The sequence below is a fragment of the Monodelphis domestica genome, chromosome 5 (assembly GCF_027887165.1).
Source record: "Monodelphis domestica isolate mMonDom1 chromosome 5, mMonDom1.pri, whole genome shotgun sequence".
Taxonomy (NCBI): Eukaryota; Metazoa; Chordata; class Mammalia; order Didelphimorphia; family Didelphidae; genus Monodelphis; species Monodelphis domestica.
In genome coordinates, this window is record NC_077231.1 from 176,856,139 (window position 1) to 176,879,795 (window position 23,657).

At 33.7% G+C, this 23,657-nt stretch overlaps 1 protein-coding gene and 1 long non-coding RNA gene across 6 annotated transcripts in view; one reads left to right on the top strand and one right to left on the bottom strand.

Moving 5' to 3' along the window:
• Positions 1-23,657, bottom strand: part of LOC130454578 (uncharacterized) — a 122,599-nt gene that overhangs the window by 50,721 nt on the left and 48,221 nt on the right. For 4 of the 5 annotated variants that reach the window (XR_008912247.1, XR_008912246.1, XR_008912250.1 and 1 more), the window contains one exon: positions 5,322-5,459. The exons of the other annotated variant lie outside the window; for it this stretch is intronic. This is a non-coding gene — a long non-coding RNA (uncharacterized LOC130454578). Of the gene's footprint in view, positions 1-5,321; positions 5,460-23,657 lie in introns of those variants that run through there. 5 annotated transcript variants of the gene reach the window in all.
• Positions 1-23,657, top strand: part of LRRN3 (leucine rich repeat neuronal 3) — a 58,949-nt gene that overhangs the window by 13,148 nt on the left and 22,144 nt on the right. The window lies entirely within an intron of this gene.

Sequence of the window (23,657 nt, forward strand, 5' to 3'; positions counted from 1 at the left end):
CACACACACACACACACACACACACACACACACACACACACACACACTTTATAGTTGCAGAAATAAAAATCTTTAGTTAAGACAGATTCAAGTATCTTCATTCTGAAGAATATCAAAAGAAACCATTAAATGTCAATATTCCCTTTATTTTTTCAAGTGGGACTTAACCCATTTAACAAGCACTTTCACTACTGTATGAGTATATTGGAGGCTGACTCCATTTCATTCCCTCTCACTTTTCATCAGAGTATAAAGAATTATAAAATAAAGGATTTTAGCTAAAGGAAAGGAGCTCACTTTTATGCTTTACTTAATATGTTATGACTAATCAGTTCAGAACATAAACAAAGTGCAAGGTAGTTTGTGGAGGGGAGGTGACGATGCTATCACCGGAGGCTGGAATGAAGCATACGTTTTAATTAAGTTGAGTCTTGAAGAAAACCCAGGATGCCAAGTGAAAGTGAGGAATAGTGCTTTATAGACATAAGGGAGAGAGGGGTAGCCAATGCAAAGACAATGAGACTGAGAAATGGGACATGATGAAGTATTATGTGTGAGGAATGGCAAGTAGGTCAGTATTAATGGGATTTGTAGAGTTAGTGGAGGGGAATAATGCTTTAAAAAGAATGGAAGAGTAGGAAAGGGACAAGATGAAAAGCCCTTCTTCACTTGGCAAAGTGTTTACAATTGATTCTAGAGGTAATAGGATTTTATTGAGTGATGTGGGGAGGATAGAATGTGGTTCAGTCACTTTCCATTCTCCATGATGCTATTTGAGGTTTTTCTGGCAAAACCTCCTGCAGTGGTTTGCCATTTCCTTCTCTAACTCATTTTACAGATGAGGAAATTGAGCTAAACAGTGTCAAGTGATCTGTTCACAGTCACACAGTTAATGAGGTCTGAGGTTAGATCTGAACTCAAGAAGATGAGTCTCCCTGATTCTATGCTCTACCCATTGTGCGACCATCGAGTGACCTCAAAATGTAGTTAAATCAACACTATTACCACTTTTGGAAAGACCATCAATTTACTGCCCTAATGTTTTATTGTCTATCCCTCTCTCTAGGGAAGAAGGGGAAAAAAAACAACAAAAACCTTTTCCAAACCTATTTGAATGTAAATACCTTGAGGTCATGGCTTGTTAGAGTTTTGTATTTCTACTTGCAGTGCCTGGTACTGAATAACTTCTTAATAAATCTTCCTTCCTTCCTTCCTTCCTTTCTTTCTTTCTTCCTTCCTTCCTTCCTTTCTTTCTTCCTTCCTTCCTTCTTCCTTCTTTCCTTTGAATATCTTCCTAGAAGTAGTTGTCATTAGTCCAAAGTATCCTCACATATTAAATAGAGCTGCCAAATTATATTACCAATCTTGACAGGTGTAATTGACTACAGGTTGTAAAAGGCACTAAATATATGACCTACCTCAAACCATATTCTACTAATGATATTTCAGCATTTATAATTCCTTATGATGATTAAGACCAGAGTGCATATTTAGTTTTACTTTTACAAAAGAAAGTTTCAAGATTTTTTTTTCTTTTCTTTCCTTCAATTGTCTCATTCTTTGTATTTTTCCAGTGAATTATTCATCTTGGGTATGAATTTCATGATGCATTTCAGTTTGGAAATTGAAAGGGCTAACATTCCTTGTTAATATACATATATCTATCAATCAGGCCTCTGTTTTACAAAAAATATACATCAAACTATTGGTTAACCTTATTCAATCCTATTGATGCATACAGTATTCCATAAGGATTGGGTATGAAGGAGTCTGGCTAAGTCAATCCATAGAAGACATATTTATGATGATAAATTTTGAATGCTTAATGAATAAGATGAACGTATTTTCTTCCCCCTGATTTATAGTTTGTTTCACATTTGTCATAAAAATACACCATCTTTGTCTTTTCCTTCTAACATTCTACTCATATTTGAGTTGATTCCTCAGTCCATGCTTCTTTTCTCATATATAGACATAATGCATGTATGTCAAACATCTGTGACTTCAAGGAAATGGAAGAAAATGGCACTGGAATTAGAATCAGAGAACCTGGGTACAAATATTGCCTTTGATATTGCCAGAGGGTCTGTGGGCAAGTCACTTAATCTATTTCCACCAGTTTCTTCATTTGAAAAATGATGGGGTTGGGCAAAATGACATGAGAAATCCATTTCAGCTAAAGATCTGTGATGTTAGAAATTAATAAACAATTCTTTATGAAGGAATGCTTCTGAAGCCTCCCAGAAACCATAGCAGAATGCTGAAATTTACAGATCTCATTACACCATATTACATTTAAAGGGATGTCCTTTAATCAGGCTATGGCTAACACCTTGTGGTAATCATGATGACAGAATACTATTGTGTTTTAAGGAATGATGAATAGGATGATTTCAGAAAGAACTGGAAAGACCTACATGAACTGATGCAAAGTAAAATAAGCAAAACCAATAAAAACACTGTATACAATAACAACAATATTATGAAACTATCAAATGTGATGGACTTAACTATTGATGGCAATATAATGATCCAGAACAATGTTGAGAGACTTATGAAAAAAAAGGACTGTTGAAATAGAAATGTGTATTAAACATATGGTTTATCACATTAATTTGAGTAGATATTTGAGGGTTTTGGTTTTATAAGATTGTTCCCTTATAAAAATGAATAATATAGAAATATGCTTCACATAATACATATATAACCCAAATTGAATTGTTTTCCATGTCCAGGTAAGGGGAGGGAAGCAGGAAGGTGGACAATGTGGATCATTTAATTTCTGAAAAATTATGTGGAAATTTGTAATTAAAAGTTTTTAATTTAAAAATATAAATTATATTTATTATTAAAACATGTCACTAATCATCCCTGGACCTCAGTTTCCCTATCTATGAAATGAAGAGGTCTCCTAAGATGATTTCTTTCTTTTAATTTTCAATTATATGATCTAAAAAATGCTCATTTTCAAGTACTTCAATAATTCAAGATATTTAGGAATGAGAAATAATTTTTTCACAGGTAGGAAAGACCTTTGAGATTATTTCATATATTCCCTTTACTATAGATCAGATCAGAGTATGCAGATTTAGATTATTTAGTCCATAGTTATCTGCCAGATCACCCTTTTGTTCAAGTATCATCTAAACAATTAAGAACAGATGAGAGTTTCTAAATTCAACTGACTTGGAATAAAGACAGGGTATTTTCCATGAAGGGCCTTCATTTACATAACTCCCTGACTACTGTGATTTGGCAAGGGCCCAACTTCCTGGGCCCCTGCCAAATGTGATCATCCAGTCACATTTCAAGGTGTAGCTTTATAAATTGGCAGTTTATTTAAAGTAATATGTTTGTTGTTGCTGTTAAGCATCATGCATGTTAATTACCTGAGATCAAAGTGGATTTTTTTATATTTTGTGCTTCAAGGAGTCTTTTATCAAAAGGTTATAAACTAAAAAAACATATGAAACATGAACTAAAATATTATAACCAAGAGGAAAGCATATTTGGAAATAGATTTTAAATATTTTCCAAGATAGAAACGGAAATGCTACACCACAACTAACTTCAGAACACCACTAGACAAGCAATTTCCATAATTCTGGATTAATACAAATATGAGATGAATCAGTCCTGGGCTAAATAATGTAAGAAATCTTAGCAAAGAGATTCAGTGAAGAATGATGAAAGACTGACTCATCCTGCATATGTAATAAACATGCAGTGAAATTCATTTTAATATTCACTTATTAAATCTATTACAAGTACAAGCTGTTGAAATTAGTGTTAAGTGTTTTCCCAGTTTTAATGCACAATAACAGAGAAAGCTGAAGAAAAACATACATGGTGACTCTAAGCCGATGACTTTTTAAAAGTGACATGATATGTTCTACTTTACATGAAAAATTCACCGATGATATTGACTCTTTTAAAAATTAGGTTTTGTTGTTGTTTTGGAAAAGTGTCCACAGAATTGCCTGAGATACTTAAAGGTTAAGTAGTTTGCCCAAGGGCATCACATTGACTGAACATTTTCACAATTTTTATTAAAAACTTAATTTGCTTTCTCCTTTTTTATTTTTTTCATTAATCTTATGGGAGTGTATAGTTTTAAAAATTCCTCCACAATTCTTTATAAGGAGTAGTGTTACATAATGGCTAGAGAACTAGTCTCAGAGTCAAAAAGATTTGGCTTTAAGTCCACCTCTGATATGTATAGGCTGTGGGATTAGACAGGATATATTTAATGTATCAGACTCCTCAATTCCTGATTCCTGTATTTCTCAAAAACTAAGTTGCAGAGCTAAGCTTCATTGGTAAGAGGAAATTCTTCTCTAGGAATTCCCTGTAACATTAAACCATAGCTCAGTTCTGCCCCCTCTCTCTCCCCAGGCCCATCTCTCACTTCCTCCTGCCAATCAAGAATATCCAGGCTTGATCCTTTCCCTTAAAATACAAACATGACTCAAATGGCATTGGCTTTAATAGTGCATTACTGCCTTAGACAGTTAAAATCATTGATATACTAATAGAAAAGTGCTCAAGTACACATTTTGTGGCCAATTTATTTTCACTTGCCCAAAGAAACTTTTTACACATTATCATTCCTTCTGTATAATACCTTATCCTTAGCCTTCATCCCCAGTATATTAGCATTAAAGCGATTCCACCCCCACCAAGATGAGCTCTGGAAACATTATGCCTATCTTCCTTCTAGACATTAACAGGAAATTCAGAAATGCTTATGCCTGTCAGGTAGGTTTACCTTAGGTTACATTTAATCATACTTCTTAAATAAGCAAAAATTCACATTATCAAGTAAAGAAATCAATACAAATTTGCATTTGTGAAAAGAATCCCTAGCATTCATGCCCAGTTTCTTTACTTCTCTCATTCCTTCTCATCAAATGCAAACAGGATAGGCATCTCTGAATATTAACTTTAGGATCCTACAGACAGTCATCCCTCCTTAGAAAAGAGAACAAGAAGGGAAAGAAAGGTACATGGAAAGGGACAAATGGCCTTGGGGAGACAGGATAACTAAGGGAGAGAAAAAACAAGCACAGATACTATAATATGAAATTAGAGAGAGAGGCAAAAATTGTACACACATTCACAGAGAATTGTAATTAAACACACAATCACCCTATTGCAACTGTTTATTTTTGGCAACCTGATGTTTGCAACTGGAAAATGTGGTGTTGGAAGAAAAACAATGTTTACATAATACTTTAAAGGTTTGCAAACCATTTATATATATATATATATATATATATATATATATAATCTCATTTAAAGCAAGTGATACATCCCAATTTTCTCACCTTAGCAGAAGCCTACTTCTTCCATCTTCTCCCCTAGGTGATCCATCACAATTCATGCCTCTTCATATTAGTCTAATCTCAGTCAGCCCTTCCATAAACAGAATTTGAAGGCTAAGGCAACACTTGTGGGCTCTGGATGAGAAAATACATGTCAGCTTTTTCCCACAACACCATTTTTAGAGTTGGAAATAGCAGCTCAGATGGGGGTGGGGGGAAGGAAAGTTCAAAAATCAGACAATCTACTTTTCTATGTACATCTAATTTTCAGATCATAGAAGCACATTTTTCAGGAAAGGGAATGACCTCTATTTCCATGTATGAAGACAAGTTCTGTAAGTCAAAGATTCCATTTTAAAGATAAAATGAATATGTCTTCTGTTCAGAGGAGACTTTAAAGAGTCATGTGTTATTCTTTAAACCTTCTCACACCCCTTTACTAGAAATAATAAAAACAGTAACAACAAAAAACAATCAGAATATGAACATTTACAAAGGGAGTTCAAGCTTTAAAAAAAGTTCTTTACATATATTATTTTGTTTTATTCTAAAAGAACTCTAAGAGGTAAATGCTATTGTACACCTTTTATACAGGGACATTGCTCTTGAACCCCCAGTTTCCTACATAATATAGTAATTACCTCTGTAGATTACTATGCTTCATTTTGACCTGCATACACCCAGTGCATCCCAAAAGTCTTAGTGATGTTTTAACCTTTAATAACTGATTAAAATGGCACTAAGGTTTTTGTGACACCATATTTAGCTAGCAGCTCAAAATTTATTTTATGTAATTTTTAAATCCATGATGAATTTACTCACTAATAGCAACCTCTTGAAACACAGTGACAACATGTTCCCTTATTGGGAGGGGGGTAAATAATATATAAAAATATAATTTTTTAAAAAATTTATTAAGGTAGTATCAGAAAAAATGGCAGATAATGGGCAAGTTTTCTATACTTATTCCCACTATTTACTTAATGGCTGTTTTTACTTTTTAGGTGCAGATTTAGACATAGTTAAAAAGTGTTTATAATGTAGGAAACAAAAGACTAATAAATGGAATGGAAATTTAAAGTAGATTTTGTATACAAAAGAAAATTGGATTTCCATCTTGCCATATACTCAGACTGTTGTTATTTTGTGGTAGTATTATTACCTACTACTTTTCACTAGAAAACTCTAGTAATTAGTTATGATAAGAGTGACATAGACTTCTTTGAATTTCCCTTATGGGCTAATCAATATTTAAAGCCTTGATATTATAGAAAAGTGAATGCAAAGTTTACAAAAACTAATTCATGAACATATGTAAAAACTACAAAATTCCTAAATAACCGGAAACTTCTCCTCAATATTCCTCTGCCTATTTCCACTGAGGATGAAATAAAGCTAAGAGACTTAAATTGAAATGAAGAACATTTATTGTAGATAATAAGAATTACTTTATTATCATGGATGCTATGTCCTCACCCCATGGAATTTATTTTAAAGGAAATTGTAGCAAATGAAATGGAGAAAGTGATCTTTTAAAGTGATTTCTTGTTCTGATCTAGAGAAGAGCAAAATGACCCTGGAGTCAGAAGATATATGATCAAATCCAATTTGTCACAGTTATTACTTGTGTGACCTCTGGCAATCACTAACTTCCTCATGCCTTGGTTTCTACTGGATTAGATGGTCTCTTGAGATCTTTTCTATTTTTTCTATTCTTAATGAATGATTCCATGATTACAGCATTAGCTGAATAGAAGGAGTTAAGCCAGCTCCTTTGAAATGCCCTTTATTCCTGCCTAGTTCTTTAGCTCTGAAAGGGCACTCCATTGTGGGATGGGAAAGAGTAGGGCTTTTAATCAATCAGTCAATCAGTATTAAGCACCACTAGTGAGAGCCATTGTGCTAAGTGATAGAATAGAAAAAGAAGCTAAAGACAGTCCCTATCTTCAGGAAGCTTACAATCTAATGGAAAAGCCATGCAAATAACAATATGCAAAGTACATTATATACAGAAAGAATAGGAAATAATTTTAAAAAGAGAAAGCATTGGAGTTAAGAAAGGTTGAGGAAGGCTTCCTGTAGAATGTAGGATTTTAATTGGGACATAATGGAACCCAGAGAGGTCAGTAGTCAGAGCAGAAAAGGAAGAGCATTACAGGTATTGGGCAATACTAGATAGAATTCCTGCAGTGGAAATATGGAGTGGAACAGCAAAGAGGCCAGTTTCACTGAATCAAAGAGTGGTTTGTAAAGTAAGGAGCAAGCAGACAGGAAAGGAAAGAGGGGGCTAGGTTATGAAGGGACTTGAATGCCAAACAGAGCATTTTATCTTTGCTCCTTGAGGCAGTAGGAAGCTACTAGAATTTATTAAGTACAGAGAGGTGAAATGTCATGATTGATCCTCTACTTTCAAAAAATCTCTTTAGTGCCTAAATGGATTGAAGTTGGGAGAGAACTGAGGCAGGAAGACCCACCAACAGGAATCAAGGCAAGAGGTGATGAGGGCCTTCACCATGGTGGCTGTGTCTGAAAAAAGAAGGAATAAACAGGAGATATTGCCAAGGTGAAGAAAGCAGGCCTTGGTAACAGCTTAAACAAAGGAAGTAGGGTATAAGATGTAGTTAGGAATTGGGAGTGACGAATAGGCTATGGGAGAATGGCATTTCCCTCTATTGTAAAAAGGAAGGCTATAGGAAAAAGGAAGAGTTAAGGGGGAAATCTGAGTTCAGTTCTGAACATAATGAGTTTCAGAGGTCTTTTGGACATCCAGTTTGAAATGTCTGAAGGCAGTTGAAGATCAGCAGAGAAACTGAGAGAAGAAAAGTAAATTTGAGAGTTATTAGTATAGAAATAGTGAATAAATCCAATGCTAAAGTGATCTCTAAGGGAAGAAATATAGATGAAAAAGAGAAGAGAATGTAGGACAGAACCCTGAGAGACACCTACAGCTGGAGGATATAACCTAGTGGAAAAACCAGAAGAGGAACAAAGAAAGAGTGGTCAGATAGATAGAAAGAAAATCAGAAGAGAAAAGTAACCCAGAAATCTAGAGAGAAGAGAGTATCAAGGTAAAGAGATTGAGTAACATTGTATAAGACTGAAAAGAAGTCAAGGGAATTGAAGATTTAAAAAAGTCCACTGTATTTCACAAATAAGAGATCATTAATAACTTTGGAGAGAATAGATTTGATAGAATAACAAGACCAGAAGCCAGATTGCAAGGCATTAAAAAGTGAGAGGAGAGTTGAGATAAGTGGAGATATTATTATAGAAGGACGTTTTTGATAAGGTTAGCTATCAAGGATGGAACAGATACAGGGTAATAGTTAACAAGGAGAGAAGGATCATGTGAGGGGGTTTTCAGAATAGAGGAGAGGTATACATGTGTGTAGGCAGTAGAAAATGAGCCAAGAGAGGGAGAGATTAAAAATAAGCAAGAGTGGAGATGATAAAGGAGGAAATTTGTAATGAGATCACTTCAGCAAGTAGAGTGGTTAACCATATTAAGGAAGGCTACTTCATTGTGTGAGAAAGGATTGAAAGAGGAGAAAGTGGCAGAGAGATCTTGAATGCTAGGAGGTAAGGAAATGGGAAGAAGAAATCAATAACAACAAATCTCTTTTTATCTGTAAAATAAGAGCTAAGGTTTTCAGCTGAGAGCATGGTGGAAAGAGGAGCAATGGCAGGTTTGAGGAAAGATGAAAAAGTGGGTTCATAAGGGAGGTATTGGCTATTTGGCCTAGCTGTAGGAAGGATCCAGTTGAGGTGTTATAACATAAATTTTGTTCTGGACCTATTCAGAAGGATTGTGTGAACTCCTTTGTTCAACATTGTGTTGAACATGATTATTTCAAAGGTGAGGTTTGACTGGACATAATAGGCAATAAGATAGGGATCTAGGAATTAAAAGAGGAAGACAGGGTACAGTTGAATTGCTTCACCAAAAAGTCAAGGTTGGGAGAAGAGAAAATTGTGGCTAGTCCCAGTGAGGTGACTTAGTGAGAAAATTGAGGGTTCAGGGGACTGGAAGTCTTGGTTCAGATGAACAGTAAGGTTGTATAAGGGAAGGCAGAAGAGGAGATGAAAGAAAATAGATTATAGTCAGATAAGGGGATTTCAAAATTCTTGAACATGGAAGTGGTATGCCTGTGGGTAATAGCACGATCATGGGTATGACTATCTTTGTGTGTGGTTGAGGTGGGTAGGGGGAGCTCACTGTAGGTGAGTAGCTTAGGAACTGCGTGGTAAGGTTAGTTGAAGGGGCATCAATATATGTGTTGAATTACCAGAGTATAAAGGCAGGAATTGGGCAGGAGAGAAAAATTGCAAGGCAGGTATCAAACTCATTAAGGAAGGAATGTAGTGACTTGAGGGGTTCTTGGTGTTTTCACTGGGTGGTAGATATGAATAATATGAACTTAAAAGAAAGACTAGTTATTTAGTGATGGAGGAAGGGGAAAAACCTTAAAGTGTCAATTGGAAGCAAAAAATATTCCAGCTCCCCTGCATCATACAATGAGTCAAGGATAATGAATGAAGTTGCAACCAGTACTGGGAAGAGTGACCAGGGAAGTTATGTCATCCATGGGAATCCAGTTTTCAGTAAGAGCTAATAGATAGATGAAAGCACAAAAGAGGAAAAGTTTGTTCTTGTCTTTGAGGAATTTTACAAACATTTTCAAAACATTGCAAATAATAGCTACTGATCAAATTGTAAAAAAAAATATGTGCACAAAGATTTTCTTTAGATTAAACACAATGTTTTCATAAAAGACAAGTATATCTTAAAACCTTTTGACATTACTATTGTGTGAATTACAGAATTAATACACCAGAAGTTCTTTAATGTGGATCCCTATTTAGTCTTGAATTTGATTCTTAGTCATATTAAAAAAAAAAACAATATTATTCTTTTTTTTAGATCCTTACCTTCCATCTTAGAATCAATACTGTGGTTCCAAGGCAGAAGAGCCATAAGGGCTAGGCAATGGGGGTAAAGTGACTTGCCCAGGGTCACACAGCTAGAAAGTGTCTGAGCCCAGATTGAACCCAGGACTCTATCCCATCTCTAGGCCTGGCTTTCAATCCACTGAGCCACTCAGCTGCCAACCCCAAAAGCAATATTATTCTAAAAAAATCACAAAATTATATCTCTAACCTTAATTTTCAACCAACCCTTCCCTGGACTGTTCATTAGCCCTGGTTACTTCAGAATTATGTAGCACTAAATTATAGAATCATTATCCAGAGGAGTCTTGTGAAATTAGGATATGAAAACCATCCATTATAGAAATATACAAATTGATCAAATTAGATTGCATATGTTACCATTTTCCATGACAACAGTAACTTGTTGACTGACAATTTACATCTGGTTACTCTCTTATTCTGCGAATCACAAAAATGGGTTTCCCTAGCAACTGCCATGTTTCTCAGCTTGCTAGGGGAAGAAACACACATACACACACAAAGTGCCTTCTCAGAGACAAATCCGGCATATATTTTTATTGTTCCTCCCACCCCAGGAGAACAGATTTCATGATAGCAACTATTTTCTCATAGCTTTAAAATTGGCTTTCTTTTTCCTGCTGATGCCCTTTGCATTTATATTATGCATCCCACCAATTTGTATAAAATGGAGAAAAGAAGAGAAAAAAATCCATGCTGACACAAATGAAATGAAGATAGATTGTGTAAGTCAAAGGTGTCTGATATAATGATGGAACCCCCGTCTTTTATTACATACCTACATTTTTTTTTCATCAGAATTTTATCTAGGGGCATCCAGATAAAGCCCAGTGTTTTTGATGCTCACTGAGTCTAGATTTGGTGTTTTTGTAGTTGTTTCAGATATACCATGCTAGCCCACTTACCATTGTTATACACACACACACACACACACACACACACACACACACACACACACACACACACTGAGAATCAAACCCTGAAAACACTCATTAGAAAAAAAACTATGAAGTAATATAAAGAGCCTAAGCATGTGATTTGCTAAAAGCTCAATTGAGATTATAGTAATTATATTTGAAAATAAATCAAATTTATAAGTAGCCACACATCCCACAGTAGCTGACAACATAGTCTATCTGATACAACAGTGGGCTGGAAACCAGAATATAAATTTCTTATAGTCAGTATCTTCCTTTGTGACTTGGAGAAAGGTATTTATTACTCTAAAATGATAGTATGGCACAAAGGGAGGAGAGAAGGATAGATAGAGGGCCAGTCATGGATTTCGGGAGATCTGAATTCAAGACTCACCTCTAAAATACTATGTAATTAAGAATAATGCAAGTAATCTCTAAGAGCTCAATTAACACTCACCAGAGGTAGGTTACATATGAGATGGTGATCTGTACTAGTAGAAGTTGCCATACCAATAGTTCCTATGACAATGAAGTGACAGATCTGAGGTAAACAGGTAGATAAATGATGGACAAAATAACCTATTGACCTTTTGTTTGAAATGTGTCATATAAAAGAGGAAACAAAATACTTCTTGGGAATGCTGGAGAAAAGTGAGATGATGTATGATAAAAATTTTGGAAGTAAAAAAAATGTAGAGTAATGTATAATTAGAAAAAGTTTTAAATATGAATATGAAATAGTGACTATGTGATTCAGGTATGTAAAGATTATTTAAAGCTGGATTATTTTCCAAAAAGAACAAATGTCTATTCTTCTCAAATATAATGATGTTTTTTAGAAAATTACCAGGGAGAGAATGTCCCATTATCTTTTTGTAAATACACTACCTATTACCATCACTGATATAATAAAATCATAATATAATGATCTTTTTAAGAATAATTTTAAATCTTCTATTCAGTGTCTTTTTCATTTAAGTAGGTAAATGCACAATGGAATTGAGATTTTCCTCTTAGTGGATAGGGGATAAGTCATGGGCTTAGGAAGACCAATTGTCATATTGAGCCTCTGATAGATATCAACTGTTCAGCTTCCTACATATCTCTTAAACTCTCAATGCTCTTGGCAACTCTGAACATTAAGTAGTCAATCAATAAGAATTTATTAAGCTTACTATGTACTCGACACAATGCTAAGTATTGGGTACACAGAGAAAGACACCCCCAACCCCCCCCAAAAAAGTAACTACTAAAATAACAAAATTCTAGTTTCTGGCCTCAAGGATTGTATATTCTAATTGGAAAGATAATGTGCCAAAAAGCACACGGGAGAAACATATAGTATAATGATCTGAAAGTCAATGGTGTAAGCCACTGAAGGAGCCAGGAAAAGCTTTCTAAAGAAAGTGGGGTTTGAGCTGAGGCTTGAAGAAAGCAAGGGAAATTGAGGGAAGGTGAGGGTGCAAAGAATTCTTAGTGAACAGGAGGAGTGGAGTGGGATGAGGCTTCAGTCAGGGAGACCAGTTAAAATACTATGGAATTAGCCCAGTCTATTATTAGGGAGTGGATGTAGTGGGATTTTTTATGAGTGGGATAATACTGAGGTTGCAGGCTTCTATGGGGGAGAATCATGCTGCTATTGAGTAATGATGAAGTTACAAAGAAGGTGTCCAACTGCTTCAGTTGAAGGAAGTTCTTCACCAGACACTCCTTTTATTGATGAAATGACAACTCTGTTTTTAAAAGGTTATAAAACAAAACAACACTTAGAAGAACTGAGTCTAAAATGAGAACTTCTTAATTCTAGTCCTAGCCTAGCAATAACTAGCTATGTTACTTTGAGCAAATCTCTCTAGGCTCATCTTCTTTTCAGAGACCTGAGAAAGCCTTATAGTAGATGATTACAGGACCATATATTTAGTGTTGAAAGGGCTTTAGATGTTAAGTCCAATTCTCTCATTTTATAGATAAAAAACTGAGGATCACTCAAAACTGGACCTTTCCTAGGATAACTGGCAGATTTGGGAAGATTTCATCCTCAATCCCAGGACTCCAAATTTTATAATTTCTTTTGGTTCCACTTTGCTGCTTGACCTGTGTTTAAGATCTCCCCACTCTAAACAGTCAGTGAAGAGAGGTCATAGTTCTCTAAATCAAAGCTTTAAGTAGACACTATAAATATGTCAGTTTATTTATATATATATGTATATATGTTGGTATGTGTATATAGACAGATACACATATGGTATATGTATGTATGTGTATATAAAAGGACAAATATAAACATTAATGAACCAAAATCTGATATATTCATAGTACAGATTAATATTCCTTGAAGTCTTGGCTTAAAAAAATAGTGCCTCACCTCTTATGAGCATAACTAAATTAATCTACTGTTCAATTTAATCATACTAAAGAAATGGAACAAACACACATGGATTTTTTTTTGGCATTTCCTTGGGCAACAATATAGAGCAATCAATTCTAAAATAATTGGGGAAAATTTGTGTTTTGTTAGAACAGAAAAGCAAAACAATCATTCAACAGTACGACATAGAATCATTTGCTTAATAGCATTTCTAATATGCTTTGCATTTATTCAATCTACTTTCTATATTAAAATGCAAAACAATTACTCTGGATGTAAATCCTAGTAAAACAATCAAAGTTTCCATTAAACAAGTAGAAGCAAAGTTAAACTACTCTGTGATTTTCAGTTTCTGCTGAATAGATAATACTTATATGCAATTACTCTCTCTGTGTACAACAGAGAAAGAAAAAGGTTGTTTGGTTTTATTTTGTTTTTGGTTTTTTTTGTGCTGATGCTTTTAAAGAAAGAACATTAGAAAAAGGTGGGTTTTTAAAGTAATGTTTAATTATTTTGGATGTATGCCTTATGGAAGTGAATCATCCACAAATATATATGAAAAAATATAAAGATAAAGTGAGAACAAGCACAAGTAGGCATTCTCTTTGAAAATTTCTTTGGTAAATAGCCAATATTCGAAAATCATTCTGGAAATATGATTGAAGAAGGTTTTGCTACTTCCATATTATCCACCAAGAATCCATCTAAGGATGGCTTCAAGCTGTCAATTTAGGCATATTTTCCATTTCTCCTCCTCATTCATTTTCCATTTCAGCCAAAATGGTTAACTACTTGCTGTATCCTATCATTGTCATTTCATTTCCTGCCTCTTCCTGTGTTGTTGCATGGATTATTCCCCAAACCTGAAATGTCTACTTTCCTAAACTTCCATCTCTTAGAATCTTATGTTTCCCTCAAGATTTAGCATTTAGCTCACTGCCATTTTCTAAAAAAGGCCTTTCCTGATGCTGACTTTGCACTGACCCCAAATTACTCTGCATTTATTTTATATTGATGGTATGTGTAGAATTCACCCAAGGAGGAAGTTATTTTTTTGACTGGTAAGGACTGTTTAATTTTTGTCTTTGTACCTCCAGCCTCCAGCACATTGTCTTGTACATGGAAAATATTTATTATACATTTTTTGTACAAACTAACTGAATGGAATATGGATATTCTATCTTTTATTCTTTTGAATATTTTTCTCTCTTCTACATAAATATGTGTGCAAGTAAATCATACATAAATAAATACCATATATATTCATGTATGTACATAAGATGACATAATCAAATAGAGTTATTTATGTTGAATAGGGGTTGGTCTTTGGAACCTTACATTAGAACCACTTCTGTTGATCAAATTGCCAAAGCATATATTTTCAGGAAATAGGACCAGTATGTATAGAACAAAGAGTGAGGGGAGAGTTAAATGAAAGATAATACACATTTTGAATTTTACTTTGTTGGAAAAGGAGGGGGGAAAAGCATGATTTAATTGGTGATTTACTGAAGTAATCATTTTTAATATGAGATTCAATAAATGTGTTTCTTGCTCTGATTAAATGTCAAGGCCACAGATTTGTTATTTCAAATCTAGTGAGCAATAATTTTGTTGGGTAATAATGAACTCTCAAAGATTTATTGGCAACACTGTTGTCCACTTCAGAGTTTTGACTCACATGGTGTACTTCTATGCCTACAGATAAAACAATTAGCTTGGGGCCATAAAATCTCCTAGACCAAATTCAAAGCTTTGAACAAAGCATTTTACTTTAATCCAGTCTCCTTATTCTTTGGGTTCTGAGACTGAAAACTGGGACTAACAATACTGCCCAGTTTCACAGTAGAAAACATAAAGTCTTCCAGTTTCATTGTCTACATTAATTTCTCCTGCCCTCATACCTTACCTCCAAACCCGTGCATTATAAGATTCAAGAAGTTTTTCAGGTTGAAATCACCATTGCTAAGGTTCAGTCATTTCAGACATGTCTGACTCTTCATGACCCATCCCATTTGGGGTTATCTTAAAGATATTGACGTGATTTGGCAATTCTTCCACCAGCTAATTTTACAGATGAGGAGACTGAGGCAAACAGCATTAAGTGATTTGCCCAGGATCACATATATAGTAAGTGTTTGAAGCCACATTTGAACTTGGACTTTCCTGACTCCAGAGCTGGGTTCTCTATCCACTGTACTACCAGTGATAAATAGTCAAATTTCCTTAAATCTCACATTTCCTAGCAAATTCTTTCTTCTACTCTAGCACTTGGGCTCTTCTCCTAAATTTAATCTCACAGATTGATGTAGCAATGATTGCTTTCCATTTCAACCAACATTATAAATCAACTAGAAACAAGCAAGGTCAGACCTCCATTCACACCAAAAGTGAAGACCTCAATGCTCTCTAGACACTGATAAGAACTGAACACTGAATTAAGTTTTCTCTGTCGATTAGGAAAGCTTGTCAATTTTTTCTTCAGGACTTTTCTCAAGGAAGCCCAGGGTTTAATTATCTTATTGGTCAGATTTCTCTCATCTTAAATCTGGAAAGAAAAATGACATTACATTCTTTTAACAGGAATTTGTGCTGACCGATGTTTCTAAAATGCCACCAGTTTTAAATTCTTTTCTACATGTAACTATTTTCCAAAAGAAATGATATGAGTTTTTAAAAGTAAACTTTAGGATTCAAGCCCTTACCTTATATAATCTATTTCTCAGATTGTATCTTTAAACAGCAACTGACAAAGCTTATCTTCAAATGGAAAGGTGCACACTAGTACAGGCAGAGAGGTCATATCTTCATTAGTTCCACCACAGCAGATTTATTTAAGGCTCTCTCATAAGGAAGAGATTGCATGGAGTTACTTTTATGATTTTCTTGAGAATAATCCATATTTATTATTGGATTTTTAACCACGCTGTTATTTTAAAGTGGATGTTTGTCACAGTTCTGTAGTCCCCAAATAGCAAATATTTCTTCTCTTGGTTTGCCAAGTTTATGTATTGATTTGATAGTCTGGCCATATGAACTGATATCAGGTGCCTGGCATTCATCAACAAGTTCAATAGCACTAATGATAAGATGATGTCTTACTTTATTTATTATGTATATAATAATGTCACAATTCATAATGAAAGTCAAATGTCCACAGAATTAAATAGCATTTGCTAGTGGCCTTAAAGATTTTATATATAAGCATACAGATACATATGATACAGTATTAATATATTAATGAAACATTTATATATTTTCTCATTGAAGATTTTATGTAGTTATTTATTTCTAATAAAAATTAACATTTTATAATGTATATTATATATACTTCTTTCTAGTAACACTTAATATTTTTAAATTCTTTGTTCTATATCATCCCCTATTAGAGGAAGAATAATTCAAAGGAAACACATTCAATTTTTTCATTCCATATTTTAAGCTACCCCATTTCCTTCAAAATCTTAGCTAAAGTCTCCCCATCTATAAGAAGCCTTTTTCTGTATTCCTTAATCTTAAAACTTTCCCTCAGTTATAACATTCTCAACTTTTCCTAAATCTTGTTTTTACAGCTGGTTACATGTTATCTCCTCCATTAGATTGTGAACTCCTAGTTTTTGTTGTGGTTTTTTGTTTGTTCGGTGCCTATCTTTGTATTTTCAGTGCTCCGTAGAATGCCTGGTGCAAAGGACTTGTTCATTTGTTTTTTAATTGTTTTGAATGCTACTTGACTGGAAGTATACATATACATACACACACATATATATATGTGCACACATAGATAAACACATATATGGAAATTAGAACCCCTTTAGTAATCCAGGCAATAATTAAAGACACCTATCAATTACTGATAATTATTATTCTGCATCCATGGAAGAAGTATGAATAAATGGAGATGAAATTATAGTCCAGCCCTCCCACCTACAAACACATCCACAAACACACATGCATAGATGACTATATCAGATGAAAATTGGGATGAAATAAGGAAGTTAATTGTAAACATGAAGGATGATCTAAGTGCAGGAATAAACTTAAAGAAAGGAAGATAAGGAAGTATTATATAGAGCACATGAAGCAGAGTGATGAGAACTAAGGCTAGACAGGAAGGTTTCAGTCAAAATGGGGAAGCACAATGAATATAACACTTAGAAGTTTACATTTTATTATGATGCAAAGTGGAGTCACTGAAGATTTTTAAATCAGGCAATGATTTGAATGATCCTGTAGAAAAGAAAACAGCTAGTGATAAGAAAACTCTGAGGAAGTGTTTATGTATAAAAGTGCACAAACTCATTTGTGTGTGTGTGTGTGTGTGAGAGAGAGAGAGAGAGAGAGAGATGTGGACCTGAAGAGAAGACTTGAGAGAAGAAAGAGATACATAGTAGAGATATTGCAAATGCAGAATGAAGAAGACTTATAGATTCCTTAAGTGTGCAGGATAGAGAAAAGGAAGAAATAGTAATAACCATAATGTTATAAGCCTGAATTAACTGGCAGCATGGTGATGCTACCATGAAAAAGGGGTTGTAGGGCAAGCTTTTATAGGGATTAATATTAATATAATTAAAATATTAATGAGTTCAATGTTGGAAATCTGCATTTTGAGCTGCTGGAAAGCCATCTGAGTGATACTATCAAGCAGGAAGTTGAAAATATGAGACTAAAGTTCTGGAAAGAATTTGGAGGTGAAAAAAGAAATATGGAGACCAAGTTCAGGGATGTGATAATTAAAACCTTGAAAAAGTTGTTAATATATATACATAAGTATGTTTATATATACATAAATACTGTGCATATGTGTATATATATATACAAATATATATACTTACATATATATTTACCAAAAAAACACACAGACACACACACAACAGAAGAAAAATACAAGGCAAAATTGAATTGTTGATGCCCTAAATATATAGACAAATACATGAGAATTCAATATTAGATTGAAGAAACAGTATCTATCCTTCCATATTCAATTCATATCCTAACAATGTTTTGAAATTTGGGGAGGTTGGAGAGAGTTTCAGACCTCTGATTTCAATGATATAGGGAACTCCTGGTAAGAAAAATGTCTCCATTAATGCCTAACAGAAACAGTTCTAAAATTGTAGTCTTAAAACTATAATTGGAATGTTTAAAGTTTAAATAACTTGTCTGTGATGATATAGCTAGTGTGCCTAAAAGGCAAGACAAATTTAGCTCCAACTCTGGGAAGGACCCTCTATCTGTCTCATCATGAAAAATCTCTCTTAAAACCATACAAATTTTATAAAAATCCCTTAAATCAGGGCTGACTATTATAAGGGTCAGCATGATGTAATAACATAAAGACAACTGGCCCACTAACTTACATGGCAAATTTAGGTAAGTCATGCTTCTCTAAGCCACTGTTTCTACATTTCTCAAAGAAATAGCCTGAACTACATTTCCATGACACATTTCAGTTGCAACATTATCAAAATTTTGACATATTGAAAAGCAGGTAACCAAACAGATCTATTAAAGAGTAAATTAGTAGCAAATAAAGTCTATCATTACAGTGACCAGGTTATGGAGGTCTAAAGAGCCTGGATTTTATATTGTGAAGAAAAGGGGGAAAATAAAGGTTCAGAGCAGGGAAATATGTTGAGCTATGGCACTTTCATGCAGCTTTGTCAAGTTGCATGATACAGGATGAATGGGAAAGACAGTTTTTAATGTCCATGTATATGAATCTAATAAGCATCTTACTTTCAAGTGTAGTGACTCTATTGTCTGTGACATTAAGAAGATATTGTCGCAAAAATTCTTTCAGATTTTTTTATCATTTTTTTATTGGCTTGTTTTCCAGTAAAATTTTTGAATGCTTCCAAATTGAATGTGTTGAGTTGGGTCTTCTGCTACACTTTCTTTAAGCTGGTTTTATCCTCTACTGCTTCTCTTTGTTTTATGAGGTAAAATTGCTTATTATAATTCTTTATCCTTCTTCATAAAATATGACCAAAAATTTCATATTTTAAAATAGTGTCACCTTTGGCTGCTGTTTCTCTCTGCTTGACTAATCAAATGTTTGCTGACTTTTAGAGTCCCTTTTATGACAACTGATTTATATTGGTTAAATGAATATTAATGACAATTTTGGTGCCCATTAACAATTGTCACTAATGATTACTTATTTAAATTATTCAAAATTAAATTATTTCAATAATATTCTATAACTTTTTTCTTTTCCTTCTAGTTTTTTGTGTATATTATATATATACATATATTTTCTCTGACCATTTAGTGTTGTTATAATGCAAAAAAGGTTGCCATAAGGATGACATAACAATGAATCCTTTCTTATATGTTAATATATAATCTATTTTTAATCATTTTTATTTTATTTTATTTGATGCTCATCATATCCAGTGCTTACCACTTATTTTTTAAGTAAGGGTTCATGATTTAAATGCATGAAATTTACATAAGACTTTGGTCTTTATGATGTCTTCTTCCTCACCCAGGTTTTCTTATATATTTATCACCATTCTTGTATAGTTTTACCTTTACACAGAAATGGTTGAATATTAAAGTGCATGGTAATTGGAATTAGACACATTCTGATTTCACTTTTGGCAATAAAGAGATGATAGTTATGAATCCATGCCTTCAATATTATATCTATTCATTGGATGGGTCTCATACTTAGGGTCAAAATAGTCAAATTATAGTTTGATTCTTAATGTTTTCTGCTTCCTTTTTTACTACTCTGCCATTTTCCCTGAAGGAATGGGATGTCACAGATCTGAAAGCCAATTTTGTTTGGTTATTTCATTGGTTACCCTGGACACAGAATTTATCACCATGTGGCCACTCTATTGGTAATAAGGCTCTCTGTGCCCATTTCATCCTTTAAAAACAGTCTATTCCTAGAGTTATTTGCAAGTATTTTTAAACATGAATCTACCAGAGATTATACTATGCAAGCTTTCAATAATCCAAGATCAACTTCATGATGCAATGAGGTATAAAAGTATAACTTTATGGAAGTAAAAGGAAGTAAAATGACAATGCTTTCAATTGCCATTAGAGTTTAAGATTATTTTGCCTGCAACCTCTACCTAAATTCTTTCACATGGATATAGGGATATGAGATAACAAGAGAATTTTTCTCATAAGGTCCTAATGTTATTTAAATGACAGCCACCTAAAAATGCAGGAAAGTGGTTCTGTGTGTGTTATTATTTTCAAGATTAAAGGAATTAAAGTGTTCAGGTCTATGAATGTTTTCGGGAAGAAAGAAGATGAATTATATCAAAGGGAGAGTAAAATGATAAAGGAAGTACCCAAAAATAGGCAAGAGGAGAATTTCTCAGTCAAGGGGTAGAGTATTTTGGATGAGGTTGGGGCAGGGGTAAGGGGGAGTGTAAAGGGGAGAAGTCTTATACAAGGAAATATAGCCAGAATTAAAGACATTCCCTTGTAGGCATTATATGAGCATTCTGAAAATTATGACAAATAACAATGACAGATAATAGGCTTCTGGAACACTATACTAAAATATTATGGCATCCTCCTATAAGGGCTAGAATTAAGGAAGGTATCTCATTCCCTGGGAGGATGAGCAAAAATAAGAAAAGACTTAAGATCTAGGAAAACTAGAGTACTGAGCTGAATAGATAGGTAGAGACTAGGACATAGGTAGAGAGAAGGGGAGGTGAATAAGCTAGAGACCCATTCATTGGAATGAAGATTTAAGTCAAAGATTAGGAAATTTGAAACAAAGCAAGAACCAGGGTATGGTACGACTATATGACACAATGAATGGAGTGCTCATCCTATAGTCAGGAAAATTTCAATTTAAATATAATCTCAGACACTTACTAGCAGTGAGATATTGGGCAAATTATTGTTATTATTATTAGTAGAGATACTATTATTATTATTGTTATTGTTGTTGTTACACAGTTAGAGTCTGATGCTGAACATACAAGGTCTGGTTTTATAGAGTTTCCTTGTCAAGGAATTAATTGGTTTTGGAATCTGAAGTAAGTCTGAAGTGTAAATGAGAAAATGAGTAATGGAAATTAACTTGCAGAAAGAGGTAAACTAGGAATAAGCCTGGACAAGGAATCAAGTTAATCTATACAATTAAATGCTTCATAAATAAGTCCTCCCAAGTCAAAATTCTAGATAAAGTATCAAGTAGTTGGGGGTAGGGGGGTGTTTTCTCTGATAGAATCTGAGGTCTGAATACCAGCAACACATTGATATGCCAATGACATACATATTCTCAATATCAAGATGCACAAATATCTCTTTGCTGCTAAAGTCTCCTTTTTAAAAATAGTCACCATTTGGCTATTTGAGAGACATCAGATTCTCAGACAAAACATCCATCATAATAGTTAATTCTGTTAATCCCAATCAAAAATATTTTCATAAAAATTAAAAAGACAAAAAGATTATGATTCATTTTCAGAACTTCAGGTTTCAAGATTTGTTTCCATATAAATGCATACTTGCAATGTATTTCAATAAAAGAAACTTAATGAGTTGCCTAGGCATTATGCTTTAGTTAACGAGAATCAGAAAGGAATAAAAACATTGAGGTCCTCATAGTATTTTCAACATTTGGAAGGACTCATGTAATTATCTAAGGATGACAAAATGTATATATTATGTTCAATACTTGGGCATCTAACACAAGCAGAAAATAAATCTTCCATCACATAATAAAAAGAAGCTGAGCTTTTAATTCTTCTGAATTTCTCATTGAATGCTAATAGGAAATGTAAGTTATTGCAAACATTAAAATAAGCTTTTGCCTATTTTACAACAGCTGGCAAAGTGAGGGGGTTTTGGATACATGCCCATTCAGAGATCTTTTCTGGAGATTCCACTTGGCTAAAGGGACAGCATTCAGAAAATGAGTTCTCAATCTAAGGTGATAACGAAGAATTCTTTCAAACTGAAGTTGGTGAAATTGCACTCTCTTTTCACCTAGGAGCCTAGTTTTCACCTCATATTGTGAAACGTTACTAAGTGACAACTAGGTGCCATGTAACCTGTTAGGACGAATTCCTTATTATATATACAACCTACAGATAATTTAAGGAATATGTTATAGACTATCTTCTCAGGCTAGGAGAAATTCTGACTTTTGCATAATGCATTAGCAACCTCTCTGGATAGAACTGAAATGTGTTTTTATGGATAAAATGAGAAATGTTCCCTTAAAAATTGGGCTTGAGTTTTGGAAAGGTATTTACTTACTGCACAGGATGAAAAAGAGCAAATGAGTCCTTTCTATTCTCATTAGGAAACTCCAACTACTTTGAACTTGGAGTGGGATTCTTGAAAAAAAAAATGAAATTGCATGACTATATCGCTATTAATATACTATTTATAATACTTTGTATTTACTCAACCAAGGATTCTTTTTATCTCTTTCAAATTAATAAGGAGAACTTTCTTTGAAAGATGAATGTTGTCTTTCATTTATATAATTGTTTCCAGTACAATAATTCAGTGTATTATAGATGAACCCCTATAAATTGTAAGTTCTACAAAGTTAAAAATTCAAATAATAAACAAAATCAATATATCTCTGGCTCCTTGATTACATAATACCAATAGTTACCACTATTTAAACAACATATTCTGAAGCCAATTTTCCAACCATTTTCTTGGGCTCTATTTTTGTCCTGATGCTGCTTCTCGGGTTAGTGGGGGTTTAAAGTTCTACTAACATGAGGGAAAGAATTAGCCTGTATTAGCTTATAGAATAAAAAGGCCTTCATTAAAAATTTGTCATTTTTCTATTTAATTTTGCCTTAATAATAAAATCATATGAAATTCAAGTAATTCAACTTAAAATGAAGAAATTGGCAATTAAAATAGTTTTTTTTTAAACATTAGAGCTAAAACATGCTTAATTCTAGGGCCATTTACTCAGAGCATCTGAACAATTATGTTTTCTCTATCTCATAGGGAAACAGGCATTCATTAAGTCTATACTATGTACAGAGTACTATACTGAGTTCTTAACAAATATTATCTAATTTAATTCTCACAACAAGCCTGAGAGATAGAATTATAATTATACCC